General features: G+C 47.8%; 1 protein-coding gene across 2 annotated transcripts in view; it reads right to left on the bottom strand.

The window, feature by feature from the left end:
• MEGF8 (multiple EGF like domains 8) overlaps positions 1–12,264 on the bottom strand; it is a 93,878-nt gene extending 81,614 nt beyond the window's left edge. For both annotated transcript variants that reach the window (XM_066607122.1, XM_066607121.1), the window contains exon 1: positions 12,222–12,264. The gene's annotated coding sequence lies outside the window, so the exon portion shown is untranslated. The remainder of the gene's footprint in view (positions 1–12,221) is intronic.
• Between the last annotated feature and the right edge of the window lie 1,391 nt (positions 12,265–13,655).

Genomic DNA, 13,655 nt, shown 5'->3' on the forward strand with positions numbered 1-13,655 from the left:
AAATCCACCTACGGTCTCACGCTACTGTTCTGTCCCTCCTCGATGCTTTACACTGCAGCTTCTTGCTCTGCTGTGGGCAGTAGTGAGCAGGACATCCGTGCATGGGGAGCAGATTTCCATCATAGAAAGCATGGCACGATTATAAACTACAATAAAATATTAACTTGCAACTCTTACACATAGAAAGAGCTGAATGATCCTCTATACACTTGGGAGAGGGCGGAGCTGGAGATCCGCGTTATGTGGACACCTCTGTTTATTACAGCCCACGGCCTATTGGTAAATGTCACAATTATTGTCCTTTCCTTGCAAGTGCAGCGCCCAAAACCATGCAAAGCACAGACACCGCTCAGAACTGCCCTCTATTACTCAAAGTGCATAGGCAATAACAGTGACTAGGGTCACTCTCACACAGTGTCAGCAAAACGCTACAATGTTGATTTTTACCACAGTTTTCAGGCGCAGGTTACTGCCTCCTACAGTGTTTTTTAATGCACCCCATCCTTGTGATGGGTGAAGCGGCGCATTAAAAAGCGTGAAGATGCGGCAGATAAGCTGACCGTCAGAGATCCGTCTGCAGGCTCCTGCTCCCGGGCGACACACACACACACAAGTCATCCACTTATCTTATCTTATCTATGTCCATTTTACATATAAAAAAAAAAATGACCCAGCTAACGAGGGAAATGACAAGGCTTTCAGATGATTTTCTTTGCACGTAAACACTCATTTGAAAGCAAACAAGTCGTTCATTCATTTGTTTAAACAGCAATTGTTGCGTGTAAACGGGCCTTAAGGGTCCTTTTACATGGGAGAACTGTTGGGCGTTACAGTACCTGACCCTTGTACTAACATAATTGCTCTTGTGCAATGATCACTCAGTGAGTGGAAGCAGAGCAGGCCAAAGATTGCTCCAGCCGTGCGCCTCCATTCACAGTAAACAGACAGTGGGTCATTGATGAATGACTGCTTACAAAGGGTCATCTGGTCTAACCCCCTGCTCAGGGCAGGATTCACTAAATTATCCCAAACAGATGTCTGTCCAGCCTTTGTTTGAACTTTTCCATTGAAGGAGAACTCACCACCTCCTGTGGTAACCTGTTCCACTCATTGATCACCCTCACTGTCAGAAAGTTTTTTTTCTAATATCTAATTTGTGTCTCCTCCCTTTCAGTTTCATCCCATTGCTTCTAGTCTTTCCTTGTACAAATGAGAATAGGGCTGATCCCTCTGCACTGTGACAACCCTTCAGATATTTGTAGACAGCTATTAAGTCTCCTCTCAGCCTTCACTTCTGCAAGCTAAACATTCCCAGATTCTTTAACCGTTCCTCATACAACATGATTTGCAGACCGCTCACCATCTTGGTAACTCTTCTCTGAACTTGCTCCAGTTTGTTGATGTCTATTTTAAATTTGGAGTGCCCAGAACTTGACACAGCTTCCTTAATTCATCCCAGAATTGTTTGCCTTTTTTTGCTGCTGCATCATATTGTTGACTCATGTTCAGCCTGTGATCTATTACTATACCCAAGTCTTTTTCACATGTGCTGCTGCTTGGCTCAATTCCTCCCTTTCTGTATGTGTTTTTTCCATTTATCTTGCCAACATGTAGGACCGTACATTTTTCCTGAAATACCTGTACCATTCTGTTAGTCACCGCCCACTGTTCAAGCTTGTCTAAATCTTTTTGAATCCCTAGTGTTAGCTATCCCCCCTAGCTTTGTGTCGTTGGCAAATTTGGTCAGTTTCCCATCAATTCCCTCCTCCAGATCATTTATAAAAATGTTGAACAACACTGGGCCTAGGACAGAGCATTGTGGTACCCCACTTGATACATTCTTCCACTTGGATGTGCAGCCATTTATGACCACTGTTTAGTATAATCACTCAGCCAGTTGTGAGTCCACCTTAGGCCTCATGTCCACGGGGAAAATCAGGCCCGCTATGGATTCTCCATGGAGAATTCGTAGCGGGTCCCTCCTGCCCCGCGGACATGAGAACTGAAAATAAGAATTAATAAGAATAATCTTACCCGCAGCGGACCGGGCACCTCTTCTCTTCTTCACGGCCGGATCTTAATTCTTCGGCCGGCGAATGTACTCGGCCCGTCGACGGCGTGCCGCGCGCATGTGCCGGGCACATCCACCGGCCCGGAGCAAGAAGATCCGGCCGTGAGGAAGAGAAGAGGTGCCCAGTCCGCTGCGGGTAAGTTATTCTTATTTTAGGTCTCTCGCGGATCCGGACGGCTTCCATAGGCTTCAATAGAAGCCTGCGGGAGCCGTCCCCGCGGGAGACCCGCACTAAAATGGAACATGTCACGTTTTTTTACATGCTCCATTTTTTTTTTTATTCCCTTTTATTGACCATCCGCGGTAATTTATCTACCCGCGGGTAGTCAATGCATCCCTAAGGGGTGCGGATCCCCGGGCGGGAGAAGAGTTAACCCCTTAGTGACCAAGCCTGTTTGCGCCTTAATGGCCAGGCCAAATTTTGAAAATCTGACATGTGTCACTTTAACATGGAAAAACACCAGAAAGGTTTTGCATATCCAAGCGTATCTGACATTGTTTTTTCACCACATGTTGTGCTTCATTTTGGCGGAAAAAATAGACCGATAGAATTTGTGTTTATTTATTAAAAGCGCCAAAATTTGGAAAATTTTGAAAAAAATCGTCATTTTTTTTACATTTCCAACTGCAATATCTTAAATATGTGCAAACATAATATAGAAATTTTTGCTAAGATATATATTTCCCCCAGTTTACTTTATTTTTGGCGCACATTGGAAAAACTTTCATTTTTTTTTAACCATTTAGGAGACTTACAAATTTAAAATTACTTTTTAGCATTTTGAGGAACACTTTGTTTTCCTACACTAAGCCAAGATTGGAAAGGCTCATGAGTGTCAGAATAATAGATAACCCCACAAATGACCCCATTTTAAAAACTACACCCCTTAGTGTATTCACTGAGGGGTGTCATGAGTATTTTGACCCCACAGTTTTTTTTCAGGAATTAATTCAATTTAGAGGAGAAAAAGTAAAATTTCATATTTTTGCAAATCTGTCATTTTAAAGACATATTTTTTTCCTATAGTTTACATGAAAATGAGGATTTACACCCCAAAATGGATACCCCTGTTTCTCCCATGTTCAGAAATATACCCATTGTGGCCCTAATGTTATATCTGAGTCCACAACGGGGCCCAAAATGAAAGGATTAGTCAGTATCTTTCAAAACCGAAATTTTGCTTGAAGTCCTTTTAGGCCCCATAGCACACATGTAGAGTTCTTGAGCACCCAAAATCATAGAATCCCCCCACAAAATGACCCCATTTTAAAAACGAGACCCCTTAAGGAATTTATCTAGGGGTGTACTGCATATTTTGACCCCACAGTTTTTGAATGAATTCAAGCCAAGCAAAAGGAAAAAATTGTGATTTTCGTTTTTTTGGCAATTCTGTCATTTTCAAAACAGCTTTTTTTGTACAGCACACATATGAATGAAGACTTGCACCCAAAAATGGATACCCCTGTTTGTCCCGTGTTCAGAGACATACCCATTGTGGCCCTAATCTTATGACTGGATGCACAACAGGGCCCAAAATGAAAGGAGTAGTCAGTGGCTTTCAGAACATAGATTTTGCTTGAAGTCCTTTTTGCCCACTTGTAGAGTTCTTGAGCGCCCAAAACCATAGAGAACCCCCATAAATGACCCCATTTTGAAAACTAGACCCCTTAACGAATTTATCTAGGGGTGTACTGTGTATTTTAACCCTACAATTTTTGAATAGATCTAAGCAAAGCAGTAGGAAAATATTACGATTTTCATTTTTTGGGCTATTGCGTAAATTTAAAAACAGGGTTTTTTTGTACAGCACATGTATAAATGAAGACTTTCACCCCAAAATGAATACCCCCGTTTGTCCCATGTTCAGAAACATACCCATTGTGGCCCTAATAGACTTACAGGACGCATGGCTAGGGCTACACTGAAAGGAATACCTGTTGGATGTCAGGGTACAACTGAATAAATTCCAGGCCCCATTGCCCACTTATTGAGCCATTGAGTGGCCAAAACCATAAAGAACCCCCTCAAGTGACCCCATTTTGAAAACTAGACCCCTTAACGAATTCATCTAGGGGGTGTACTGCGTATTTTGACCCCACAGTATTTGAATGAATCTAAGCAAAGCAGTAGGAAAAAGTTATGATTTTCAATTTTTTGGGGTAATTTTTTAAATTTAAAAACTGTTTTTTTGTAGTGTACATAGGAATGAAGACTTTCACCCCCAAATGGATGCCCCCGTTTGTCCCGAGTTCAGAAACATACCCATTGTGGCCCTCATCTACTTACAGGACGCATGGCAAGGCCTATAAAGGAGGGAACACCCGTTGGATTTCAGGGCACAACTGAATAAATTCCAGGCCCCATTGCTTATTTGTACGGAATAAAAATTGACTCCCTAAAAATCCCGAACTGTGTGGTATTTCGGAAGACAGGGGTAATTACGGAGACTAGTTGGAATGGGCCCATGGGGCAATAAAACCGTGTATCCCCCCTCCTCTCATGCTTTTTGGGGGTCATTTTTTGACCTCAGTAGCGGGATGGGGTGTAAAAAGTGGCGCTCTGTGAGTCTTTGTAATCTTGCTGCGGTGCAGCAGTCCCACAGAGAAGGCGCTCAACAAGCTGCTCCTGGAACTACAGGAAGGCGAGCGTTCCCGGGGCTTCTTGTAATTACGTATTACAGGTAGCGGTCTGAATAACGCTGGGCTCACGCAGCCGTAGGCGGAATTCGCTTGCGAAGGCCTGCAGCGGATCCCAGCTGTGAGCCTGGCTGTGACCCTGCGCACGGACGTGTAATGTACTGCGCATAACTGCCTACTGTTTGTATTTCCCGCACCGTCGCTTAGCGATGACGCGGGTACCCGCAGCCCGTATACAACGTAGTTGCGTATGGGCTGCGGGTATATCCATGACCATGGAGCACAATAGGCTCTATGTTGCGGATATCTGCGATAAAATAGAACCTGCTGCGTTCTCTTTTCATGCGAGTGGATTACACAATTCCCACTAATGTGAGCAGAATTGTGTAATCCAATGGGATTGATCTGCGTAATGCGGAATCCGTAATTCGTATCCGGTCATGTTAGACCAGCCTAAGGTAGATCGCTACCTTTTTATCACGTGACCAGGGACTGCTCAATGAGGCCACCCGTCACTGCTCCAGGCTCTCGGCGACCAAGGAGATTTTACGTTTCCTGGGCTCCCCGACTCCTGCGCATGTGTCCGGTATTTTGCCGGCGGTCGCATGTGCAGAATCCGGGAAAGTTCACGGAGGAAGATCGCGTCGGTGAGGGGAGATGAAACTAACTTTTTTTTTTTACTTTTAAGTGATCGCCATTATCCATTGGATAACGGCGAACACGTGATCAGGAACTGCTCACCGCGGCCCCCCGTGAAATTTCCAGGCTCTTGGCTAAGTTTTGTAGCCAAGAGCAGGGAGATTTTAAGTTATCCTGGCAATCCACGGCTTTTGCGCATGCGTCTGCCGCTTTGGCGACGGCCGCGTGCGCAGAAGCTGTGGTAAGGTCCGCGGATAAATCCGGGGGCCTTAGGTACGTAATTTCATCCTCCCTCACGGATATGATCCGTGGGGGAAGATGAAACGTAAGCGTTTTAAACTTTTTTTTTTTTACTTTTTTACACTTTTTTTTAATTACTTTTTTTATACTTTTTTTTACTTTAAATGATCACTGCTATCCATTGGATAACAGTGATCACCTTTGCAGTGACATCCCTCTGCTCCTGGCTACACATGGCAGCCAGGAGCAGAGGGATTTTAAATTTCCCGGGTCCTGAGCCCCTCTGTGCACGCGCCCGATGTCAATCATCGGGCGCGCATGCGCAGAAGGGGACTCCGGTCCCGGAAGACCGGGACACCGCTGAGGACCGGGGGTGAGTATTTTCACCTCCCCTCATGGATCCGATCTATGAGGGGAGGTGAAATTAACTTTATTTTTTAAACTTTTTCGCGATCGCCGTTATTCACTGGATAGCGGCGGCCGCGGTCACCGGGGACATCTCCTGGTTCCCGGCTACCTTCATGAGCCGGGAACCAGGAGATTTTAAAGTCCCCGGGGTTCCCAGTCTTCTGCGCATGCGCGTGACGTCATTCATCTGGCGCGCACGCGCAGAAGAGCTGCGCCGGGTCCCGGAGGACCCATTCTCCGCGGCAGACATCAGGGAAGCCGGGTGAGTACTTTCAGCTGCCCTGATGGATCGGATCCATCAGGGCAACTGAATCTAACTTTTTAAACTTTTTTTTTCACTTTATTGCGATCGGCGCTATCCATTGGGGATCTATCCATTGGGGAGCTATCGCAATGCCGGGGAGGACTGCCCGCAGCCCAGGATGACAGCTCCATGCTGTCGGCTACCTGCGGGCACTGACAGCATGGAGCTGTCACGTCCAGAGCCCACGGGGCTTTATTCTCTGCAGGACGCATGTCCTTGGGCAGGACGTAAAAACACTATGGGCTGGTCGTTAAGGGGTTAAAATCCGCTGCGGATTTTAATTCTTCTTTTGCCAGTGGACATGAGGCCTAACAGTTGCCTTGTCAATCCCATATTTGGTCATTTTTTCAATAAGGATGGCATGATGGCTCTAGATTGGCCAGTGCTGATCACATGAGAAGCCCCCGGCTAATAACCGAACATTTATAATGCAAACCCCAGTAGATGATTAGGTAATCTAAGAGGGTGGCAACAACCTTGGGTTCCCTAAAGCAGAAACCAGAACCAATGGAAATAAGGGATGGGTGAGAAAGCCAAGATAATACACTTCCTTCACCCTACAAAATTTCTGTAATGGAAATCTGCTCTCCATGCACGGATGTCCTGCTCACTAATGCCCACAGCAGAGCAAGAAGCTGCAGTGTAAAGCATCGAGGAGGAACAGAATAGTAGTGTGAGACCGTAGGTGGATTTCAGACTCCAATAAACGGTTCAGCTAAACTGCAGACACTAAATAATTAAAGGGTTGTTCCCAAAATTGTCTTTTAACACATATCCATAACTCCGATCTGTGGGGATCACACCACTGAAACCCCTACCAATCCCGAGCACAGGGGTCCTGTATACCCCTCTTTTCCTCGCTGTTGGCGCACTTCCTCCTGAGCAGGGAGGTGGAGACTAAATGGCGTGGTAGTTGTGCACCCCAAATTTAAAATAGACATAGACAAACTGTAGCAAGTTCAGAGAAGAGTTACCAAGAGGGTGATCGGTCTGCAAATCATGTCCTATGAGGAACGGTTAAAGGATCTGGGAATGTTTAGCTTGCAAAAAAGAAGGCTGAGAGGAGACTGGGCACTCCAAATTTAAAATAGACATCAACAAACTGGAGCAAGTTCAGAGAAGAGTTACCAAGATGGTGAGCGGTCTGCAAATCATGTTGTATGAGGAACGGTTAAAGAATCTGGGAATGTTTAGCTTGCAGAAGTGAAGGCTGAGAGGAGACTTAATAGCTGTCTACAAATATCTGAACGGCTGTCACAGTGCAGAGGGATCAGCCCTATTCTCATTTGCACGAGGAAAGACTAGAAGCAATGGGATGAAACTGAAAGGGAGGAGACACAGATTAGATATTAGAAAAAACTTTCTGACAGTGAGGGTGATCAATGAGTGGAACAGGTTACCACAGGAGGTGGCAAGTTCTGCTTCAATGGAAGTGTTCAAACAAAGGCTGAACAGACATCTGTTTGGGATGATTTAGTGAATCGTGCCCTGAGCAGGGGGTTGGACCAGATGACCCTTTGTAAGCAGTCATTCATCAATGGCCCACTGTCTGTTTACTGTGAATGGAGGCGGACGGCTGGAGCAATCTTTGGCCTGCTCTGCTTCCACTCACTGAGTGATCATTGCACAAGAGCAATTATGTTAGTACAAGGGTCAGGTACTGTAATGCCCAACAATTGTCCCATGTAAAGGGACCCTTAAGGCCCCTTTACACGCAACGATTGCTGTTTAAACAAATGAATGAACGACTTGTTTTCAAATGATGAGTGTTTACATGCAAAGAAAATCATCTGAAATCCTTGTCATTTACCTTGTTAGCTGGGTCATTTTTTTTTATATGTAAAATGAACATAGATAAGTGGATGGCGTGTGCGTGTGTGCGTGTGCGTGTGTGTGTGTGTCGCCCGGGAGCAGGAGCCGGCAGACGGATCTCTGACGGTCAGCCTATCTGACCGCGGAGAATCGCGGCAAATCGCAGCATGCTGCGATTTCCCGGCTGTGAGCGGAGAATCGCAATGGTTTTCCGCTCGTGGACAGAAGGGAAGCGCTCTCCATAGCAACGCTATAAAGAGCTTTCACTGCGTTCCCCACTGCCAGATTATCGCCGCGGGGAACGCAATGCAAAAATGCCTGTGGACAGGCAGCCCAAGGTCACTCTCACACATGCGCTTTTTACAGCGCTTTGAATGCCGCGGTAATCGCGGTACTATGCATGACAGATATGCGCTATGCCACGATTTTCAAGTGATCTGCTCTATTTTGCCGCGTCTTCACGCTTTTTAATACGCCGCTTCACCCATCACAAGGATGGGGTGCATTAAAAAACACTGTAGGAGGCAGTAACCTGCGCCTGAAAACTGTGGTAAAAATCAACATTGTAGCTTTTTGCTGACACTGTGTGTGAGAGTGACCCTAGTCAGAAATGAAAGACTGCAGCTACCCAGACCGATGCTAAGGGCAATAATAGGATTAGAACTCCGGGCCCCAGAGGGCCAAGGCAGTAGGCAGTTAACCCAGGAGCCGCCTTATAAGGCCGCCTGCACACGAGCGGGTTGGATCCGGCAGCGAGAATTCTCACCGCGGGACCCGACCCGAGAGCCTGCAGGGACGAGCGCGTACTCTCCCGCGCCTGGTGGCCCCAGCTCTTTCATGTGCCGGCTGCGGCGCAGCCAGCGCATGCGCAGACCGGAGCCGGTGGCCAGGTGAGTGCGTGCCCCGCACAAAAATAGGTCATGTCGCGGTTTGTTTGCCGCGCGAGATTTCACGCGGCCAAACCGCGGCCGTCTGCATAGGAGTGCGTATTGTAATGCACTCCTATGCAGACTTTCAGTGGCGGAAATCCCGCGGGATTTCCACCCGTGTGCAGGCGGCCTAAGGGTGCTGCCCAAAAAGCTTCATGTAGTGGGGAGCAGCTGAAGCCAAAATAAGTAGAAACCACCCAGAAGACGATACAATAATAAATATAGACAAATTCTGGCCTCATGCATACGGGTCGGATTCCACGTGCGAGTATCCGCAGCAGAAGACCTGTGTATGATCACAGAAGCAAACCACGTATGGTCCTGTATGGGTGCAGTCCGGAGTGGGAAATAAAAAATCACCACATGCTCCATCTTTCTGCGTTTTGCGATTTATTTATTTATTTCCCCATCTCTCATGTTTCCCTATGGAGCCTCCTTTTTCGCATCACAATGCATGAATTGCGATTTTCATGCGACGTGTTGCATTTTTAACATGAGAAACTCCTACTGACTTTTGCGTGAGAAAATCGTGGGCGGTAGCAATGCAAGATTATTCAAAAACTGCAGGAACAAAGACGCGATTTTGCCGTGATTTTCTCGAAAATCGCGATGCCCGTGTGAAGGAGTCCTTATACTATTTTGCAAGTAGTATAAACCATAGAAAATCCCTAACACACACTTCTTGTGAAGAGCCCGGAAGAACAAGCGGAGGGTGCGGGCAGCGGGCTGGATGGGGTGCTGCTCCCCAGACTCCGGCCTGCATTGTCTGCACACAGATTCCTGCTTTCTTTATACCATTTGTATCTGGTCTCCTAGCAACCTGCGTACGAATCCGCGTCCATATGCAATGTTAATTGCGTATACCCTGCGGATCGTAAACATCCACCGAGATCCATGGAGATCGATGCAGCTCATACGCACGGAATCCGCGGTAAAGTAGAGCATACCACGATTTATCATTTAATTCGCAATTCCTACACGCAAGTGTGAGCAAAACGGCCAAAGTCCATCCATTGGGATGCCAGCGTATGATACGTACGGACAGCGATCGCAGAATCCTCTATTCAAATCCCTTCGTGTGAGAACGGCCTTAGATAGCTGATAGGAAAAGAAAAGTTTTCCCCTGTTCAAGAAAACTTTTATCTTCCTCAGAACTATCTAGGGGTAATTGGTCTATATTAAGGCCGGCTTCACACGAGCGTGACGGGCTCCGCTGCGGAATATTCCGCAGTGAAGCCTGTCACGGCGCCCCCCAGAGACCCCGTACTTACCAGCGGAAGATAGCGTGAAGACGCTTCCCCGCCCACCGCAGTCACATCATGTGACACGCCCACCGCGTCACATGACGCGGCCGGCCGTGTCACGTGACGCGCCGGCCGCGTCATATGAAGCGCGGCCGTAGGCGGGGAAGCGTTTTTTCATACTATCTTCCGCTCGTTACAGCGGGAGATAGCGTGAACGGACGGCTTCCATTGACTGCAATGGAAGCCGTCAGCGCGTACACCCGCAGCAAATAGAGCATGCCGCGGGTGAGGACGGGAGATTTCACGGTGCGAAATTCCACGGTGGAATTACGCATCGTGAGCATTGAGCTATTAGGTTCAATAGAACCTAATAGCAGGGGGCAACGCAGCGGATTTTTGCCGCGAATTTACGCGGCGTAAATCCGTTCGTGGGAAGGAGGCCTTACTATTGTATCGTCTTCTGGGTGATCTCAACTTATTTTGGCTTCAGCTGCTCCCCATTACATGAAGCTTCTTGTGGGCAGCACCCTTATAAGGCGGCTCCTGGGTTAACGGCTTACTGTCTTGGCTTTGGCACTATGGGGCCCGGAGTTCGAATTCAATTCTTGACTTTACCATCGGTCTGCTTAAGTAGCTGCAGTCTCTCTTGTGGGAACTTAACCCTTTGTAATCCAATTTTGGATTCAGAGTTTCCTAGGGGGCTTTTTCTTTCTGCCATTATACAATAGCGCCATCTGCTGGCTAGAGCCAGTACTGCGGTATGGGACATGCTGGAGAGGCCCCCGACAACAGAGCAGCCAGTAGTATACAGTAAGAATACCCTGCTGGACGTCTTCTAACATCGGAGCTGTACAGCCTTCAATCAGAATGTCTTTAGACGTCAGACAGTGGATTGGAAAGGGTTAACAACGGGATCTTTCACTTCTGCCCAATCGTCTCCCTCTGTCCTCGTTTTATAAATGATAGTAAAAGTTATATTTTAGGGAATTATTCTGGTAATTATTCGGGCTTTTCTAGTTCCTTTTTGCCTCTCAGCGACTCCGTTCTTCTGGATGGATTTGCATCGCAGCAGGTTGTATCTTCCGGCGCCCCTCGGCACGCATCGCCCATTGGTTTCAGGGGCGCTGTAAGAGACATCGTATCCCCGTATGATGCGCAGGCGAGTGCCATGGGATGTCTCTGATTGAAATCACTTGCGATCCTCTGCCGCCCATGACACACGTACCCGAGGATCGCAATTCACAGAAGTGATGCCAGGCAGTTTTGATTCAAAAAGGTCTCGCATCGCTGTGAAAACCGTGCGCTGGCAAGCATGATAGTGGCCCGAGTCTCCTGGTCTAATATCACGCTGCCCATGTGAACGCCGCCTGAACGTCTAGTCGCTGCTCCTGTCTGTTCTATCTCCATCATGCGGTATGTAAATTAGCACAAAGCGTTGTCCCCGGCAACCACACAAACACTGAATGTACCGGAACTACAGCACCTTCACTTTTATGTTTTTTAATATAGATCAGACTACAAAAGCGCCAACAGCGCAAATCCTGTACAATATACTGCAAAAACATTACTTCTGCATGACATCCCGGCACGACCCAATCAGAAGGACTCGCCAACCGCCTATCGGATCTATCGGCAAATACAGCAATTATGTAATATCTGAAAGCATCAAATACAAACTCTGCCATTGGGGAACTACAAGCCCCAGCCACTCCACTGCACAACATACAATGAAACTCACAACAAAGGAAGAGCATACACTACTTATCAGGAGCAGAGGCTAAAGACGTACATTGTTCTAGCAGGGCATGCTGGGACTTGTGGTCCCGCCACATCTGGAGAGCCACTGTCTCCGCCTGCAGTGCCCCGCATGTACTAAGCAGAACACGCGGCCCCTGCGAGGAGAGGAAACACAACTACACCCCGGCCGGCGGCCTCACCTCCTGCGGCAGGATCCGCTATCTGCAGCTGGAGTCACCTGCGAACCGGAAGCAAAACTGGCTGGAGAAAAGGGGGCGGTCCCCAACACCGGAAGTGGCCGTCAGGCCCGCCTACTCCGTGACGTCACTGTTTATAAAGCTTGGATCGTGAGCGGAGCGTTCTGTCCCTTCATCGGCGGTAGTGGCGGCCGTGTGCTGTCTCTCCCTTCCCTCCCGTCTCTCCCGTCTCCTCACCAACAGCTGCATTACTAACTGCACGCCATGTTTAAGCCTTTCCCCACCTCCAGAAGTCTTCTTTAGATTTGCAGCTCCCTTTTATTGCCCTGGCCGTGTGTAGGAAGCCTGTGTATTAGCCTGAGCTTACATCCTATGCGTATTGCGTATTACCCTGCAGGTTTTGCGCAGTAATATGCTGTAGCGATCTCCCATACACTTTCATTGTGCCGCTTGAAATACGTGCACAAAAAAAATCGCGGCATCTTTTATCTTGGCCCATAATTTGCGCACATACACGCCAAGATGGCGTATGGGGGTTGGCGACACGCGGAGAGTACACATTGTCATTGCCTACTTGCTGTGTTCTCACGCGCAGCACGGTTGTGTGAGCCCAGCCTCATATATACTGAATAGGCTCCGTATTAGAGGCGCCTGACCTTTTTGATTGTAGCTTACCGGCGTGGAAATGAGACCCGTGATAACGAGAGTCACCTTTATATAGCGCATGCGTGTTACACGGCACTCCACACTGCCTAATACTGCGCTCACAATCCACACTCATCTATCTGCGTGTTTCTGAAGTGCGGGAGAAAAACTGCAGGAACTCCATGGAGATGTCCTTAGTCGGGTTTGAACCGGGCGCTGCAAGCTGACACTGCTGACCACTGAGAGCAATGTCCAGGTAGCTGAGAGGATTCTCTGTATGACCAAGAAAGGAAACAGGAGAGGATCTTTATAATGTGTACCGCAGTGCTTCCCAACATTTTTAGCCTTGGGTAAAATAAAGTATCATGGTGCACCCCTACCAAAAGAGGTGCGTGTTCAGGGAGCATGGCTAGGCACGTAGTTTATCACGACGTGTTATTTTACGTCCGTTATTCCAGTGGCCACTATAGTAATAGTGCCCCTCTCAGTGGGCCCAGTAGTGTCACCTCTCAGTGGCCCCATTAGTAATAGTGCCCCTCTCAGTGGCCCCATTAGTAATAGTGCCCCTCTCAGTGGCCCCAATAGTGCCCCTCTCAGTGGCCTCAGTAGTAATAGTGCTCCTCTGAATGGCCCAGGTATTAATAGTGCTCCTCTGAGTGGCCCCAGTAGTAATAGTGCCCCTCAGTGGCCCCAGTAGTAATAGTGCCCTCTCATTGGCCCCAGCAGTAATAGTGCCCCTCAGCGGCCCCAGTAGTAATAATGCTCCCCTTTTATGCACTCATTAGGACCAAT

Source organism: Eleutherodactylus coqui, chromosome 6 (genome assembly GCF_035609145.1).
Source record: "Eleutherodactylus coqui strain aEleCoq1 chromosome 6, aEleCoq1.hap1, whole genome shotgun sequence".
Classification (NCBI taxonomy): domain Eukaryota; kingdom Metazoa; phylum Chordata; class Amphibia; order Anura; family Eleutherodactylidae; genus Eleutherodactylus; species Eleutherodactylus coqui.